The following is a 5,016-nucleotide window of genomic DNA, read 5'->3' as shown; positions in this document are numbered from 1 at the left end:
CATTTGTGTTTTCATTTCATAATAAAATTTTCAAAGTAGTCTGTTGAAAGAAAAGAAAAACAGTTTACCACAAAAAAATAAAACCTTAAAAAATTATTTTAAAAAGATTTAAACTAAAAATTTGTTATTTTTGAGTGAAGGAAGTCTGTGAATTATTTTAGTTTGATGAAAAAGGAAAATTAGGAAAGTGGAAAAAAACATTTCTTCAGTTTCTGATCAAATAATAATAGACTTTGGAATATTACATATAAAATATCTTTTATTTTAAGAAAATAACACTTTTGCAATACTAACTACAGAACATAATATAAAATTAACAATCAAGTAAACTTAGTTGCGAACATCAAACTTAATGTCAGAGCTAATTATCAAGTGTAAACAAAAACAGTTTTGGCTCCCCCTCCTTTAACGATAATAAATATGAACGGAGTAAAATAAATGTTATTTACAATTTTAAAATAAGTCAAAATCAACAGTTTTTAATTTTTATAAAAATGCGTTATTAACTAATTATATGATGTACTTTATTCTAAATTATTCAGAGCGAAGTAATTAAATTTATTAAGCTGTGTAATAATTATTACAATATAAATACGTATCCGCCGGGATAACCTGGTTGCTTGTGCACTGGGCCCATGTTCAAGATTCGTGGGTTGGATCCCATGCTAACCAAAGATTCTCCGTGGGGTAAATGATGACCGATGCACGTTAAATCTGTCGAGTCGCAAAGTTCTCCATGTTTCCATAACAAATCAAAACCTCTGGGGGTACTGATCCAGGAGTTTCCTGTCTTCTGGATTGGTTACGGAGTTGAACATTAGCAGGGTCCGCTGTTCAACGACGGACATAAAAATATAAATACGTAAAGCTGCAATGACTCGGGATAGAGCGTTCGTCTTCCAATGAGGTGAACTGGGTTCGATCCCAGCGATGGCTGGTCGATTCGAATTCCGCATCCGGCTTGAACCGACCACAGTGCTGATGTGAAATATCCTTAGTGGTAGACGGATCATGGGTTAGAGTCCCCTTACCGTCAGGCTAACCGTGGGAGGTTCTCGTGGTCTTCATCTCCATGTAACGCTAAAGCAAATTTCTCCTAAAACTTGATCCAGAAGTTCCCTTGTCTTCTGGACTAGGTTCAAAATTACAAGGCTGCAGAGTTTGACATTAGTAGTCGTAAACCCAAAAAGTGAGTCAGCTGTTAAATGAGGCTTATAAAATATAAATACGTACAGTACGCAAAATGCGGGATGATCGCATCTTCACGTTCTTGACTTAAAATTAGAGTGATCTCAAATATGCTAATTAATAAATGCTAACGATATTTTAAATTACGAAATCAGTCACAAAAGCGTAATTTCTCTGAATAAACATACCTTTTTTTCGATGAAATATGGTCCCAATAGATTGCACCCCTTAAGGTTAATTTTACTTTTTGCGTATTCCTCAATATCTCGATAGCTTAAAATCGAATTTTAAAATTTTTGTACACAGTTATAAAAATTTTTTATCCGAAAATAATTCCATGCAAGATATAACGTTAAGAAAATATTAATTATTTTTTATTGTTTTATTTAATGATAGTCGAAAATCTGTCGAATAATTCTTGAGAAATCAAATTTTAAAAATACGATTTTTTCAAAATTCCATTTCTCGAGAATTACTCGATTATTTTGCCATTTAAATTTGCATTCTTTAAATGAGTCCAAAAAAAGGAATACCTTACAATTCTAACATTTTTCGACTATTATTAAATAAAACAATTAAAAATAAATATTTACTAAAATGCATTTTTGCATGGAATTATCTTTGCATAAACAAATTTTAAAATTGTGTGCGAAAGTTTTTCAATACTTTTAAAAAGTTTTTGAGATGTGGCGCAATACGTAAAAAGAAAAACGAACTTCAAGGCGTCCAAGCTTTGGATCACTCTCTTAATGAGAATAGGGGAACCATATTTCCCAGATTGCGGCTATTTTGGATTTTGGGGTTCAGAAACCGGAATCTACCGAAAAAGAGGTATGTTTATTCAAAGAAAGTAAGTTTTTGTAGTTGATTTCGTAACTTTAAAAATATCGTCTGAACTAATTAACATATTTGAGACCCCTTGATCCATTAAGATTGAGTTCTACAACGTAAAGATCCAGTCATTAGATCATAAGTTATGCAGGGTGACCAGACCAGTTAATTCATTTATTTTTGCCATCTGTACATGAAATGAATACATTTCTCTCAAAAACAAAAATCATTAAGTATACATAATTTTAAGAGGAAAAGCTAAGATCGAAAGAAATGTGCGTTATGCTTTTAGAACAAACTTCATAGAAATTGAGAAAAATTAATTTCATTATTAATTTATCCACTTATTTAGTTAAATAATCTTAAGAAACTGAAGTGGTAAGATATTATTTGATTAAAAACATCATGCGCTGAAAAATATAAAAATTGGAAATAATCGAAATTTTTCAAACGCTAAAAAATAGGCTTCAGTTTTCTGGGCACAGTGGCGGATCCGGCGGGGGGGGGGGGGGNGGGGGGGGGGGGGCATGACCCCCCCAATTGAAAACATAATAATAATTTTTTTTAATAGCTTACAAAAGAAATAAAATATTTTAAAAATTATTTAAGGGGGCATATACACCTAAGGTAGATCGGAAAAATCGTTTTTTTTTCTTCATCTAATTATGTTCTTTACTGTTTCAAGAATCATAATCCAAAAGATTAAAACGAAATTCGTCATAGTTTCATTGTAAACATTAATAATGTTGAAGCGCTCCAAGCACACTTCAACAGGTTTCAAACTGTTACAGAAGAAGATCTTATAGCCGTTCGTGAAACTGCGAGGTTTATTAGAATCTCTTAAATGCTTCCATAGAAGTTGTCGAAACAGAATTTCGTCTTTGGGTGGCAAAATGACAGCGGGAAACAGAAGCAGGACTTGAAGTGCCCAACGATCTTTTCAAGATTATCAATGCCTGTGAGATCGATTTGTACCCATCAATCAATATGTTGAGAATTTTAATAACTCTGCCAGTTAGTGCAGCAACAGCAGAACGTTCCTTTTCAACTCTTCGACGTCTCAAAACTTGGCTTAGAGCNAAGGGGGCATATACACCTAGGTAGGTTGGAAAAAATCGATTTTTTTTCTTCATCTAATTATGTAAATATCTAATTATGTAAAAACGCATTACATTTATTATTTAAAGATTTTGAATACTTGAATTATTTATGTATTGTTCATTATGAAAGAAATAAAAATGAGAAGACTAGCATTAAAAACCCAGTTTTTTTTTTTCAAAAAAAATATTAAAAATTTCTTTTATAAAAGCAAATTAATTGTGTGTGAGGGGGGGGGAGGGAATCTGAGTCTATGACCCTCTCCAGAAAAAATTTCTGGATCTGCCTCTGTCTGTGCACCTAATCAGTTAAAAGATTTTAATTATGCATTAGCCACGTTATCAGAGACCTTTTGACATCACGTTTAAATGCCGGATTCCTAAAAACCAATCGTTTCTTGAGCAAGATCAAAAAAATAAAGAAGGCATTTGGAATATCATCCATATTTTCAAGTTTTTTGTCGTGCAATGTAGCGGTCATATAATATATAGAAATCTAATGGTGCAATGTCGGGCAAATATGGTGGGTAATTGGAGAATGCCTATTCTAATTTATAATTTTTGCCAGGCTTTTTAAAATTACAACTGATGTTGACCAACTGATTTAAATTTTGCGAACTTTATAAAATAAGGTTTCCAAAAACGTGGATATTAACATCATTGATTAAAACAAAAAACTTGCTAAAATATATTTTATAATTTAAAGTATCAAAAGCGACATTGCTTTCCAGTTCACCGAAAATATTCGTAAAAAAGAGTCAATTAATCACTAAAATTAAAAATAAATTAAATTTAATGCTTGAAACTGAAATAAAAACTTGAGACCTTAAAAATATTTCAAAATTTTTATTCGTTATTAGGAAGAAGAAAAAAAATAAATACAGTGATATAATTTTTAGTCCAATATTTAAAGACATTTTAAAATAATTAGTATTAGAAAAAAACAGCAAGAAAGCGAAAATAAGCTAACTATAATATAAATGTAATCACTAAATTTAAAAAAGGAAAAAATGAAAAAAAGGCAGTATTCTAAACTTTATTTAAAGAAAAAATTATTATTTATTTAAGATTATAATTTATCGAGAGGAGAGGTAACGAACAATGCTATAATTTTCAGTTTGTTCCAATTTGATATAATTTTAATATTGATAAAAGTATTGACAAAAAAGGTGTAGGACCTAAAATCCCTTGATCCTAAAAATCAACCTCAAATTATTTAAATTGCTATATGGTTTTTTTGAAAGTCCGTTTTAACAACTTTAGCCGTAAAAATTAAAGAATAGCTAATTAGTGATTTTGATTTAAATTGGAAATATTTTAAATCACAAAAAGTAAAAGAAAATGGAATAGAATGAAGAATTTCGAGAGAAAAAAAATCGATGCAAATCTTACAGGTCACATTATTTTATATTTATTAAAAGAAAATCAATTATATATGTTTTTAAACTAAAAATGAAGCATTTTAAGGAAATCACGTATTGATAAAATAAAAGAAAGCAAAATGATTATATTAAACGTTTAAATTAATATTACAATAACTGAAAGAAAGTAATAAATTTTGTTTTTACTTCAAGAATGAATCTAGGAGCAACTTGAAAATAATATATTTTTAAAATTTGAGAAAATAATAAAAATTTTAGTTGTATGTTTTCTCAAAAAACACTGTGCTGCAGGAAATTCGAGACGTGCCTGCTATTCCTTTTTTCTAACAAAGCAATTGGTAAGTTTTCCTGACAAATTAAATACCACTTTTCGTCTATTTTTCTTATAAATTTTGCATCAATGATTTTTAAGAATAAGCCAATGTTACACCAATATTTATAACTTCCTATTTTACCTACCTTAAGAGAGCGCCAACCTAAACGTAGCAATTTTTTTTAGAACATAGTGGGAGGGGAAA

Source organism: Parasteatoda tepidariorum, chromosome 1 (genome assembly GCF_043381705.1).
Source record: "Parasteatoda tepidariorum isolate YZ-2023 chromosome 1, CAS_Ptep_4.0, whole genome shotgun sequence".
Classification (NCBI taxonomy): Eukaryota; Metazoa; Arthropoda; class Arachnida; order Araneae; family Theridiidae; genus Parasteatoda; species Parasteatoda tepidariorum.
This window is presented reverse-complemented; position numbering follows the sequence as displayed.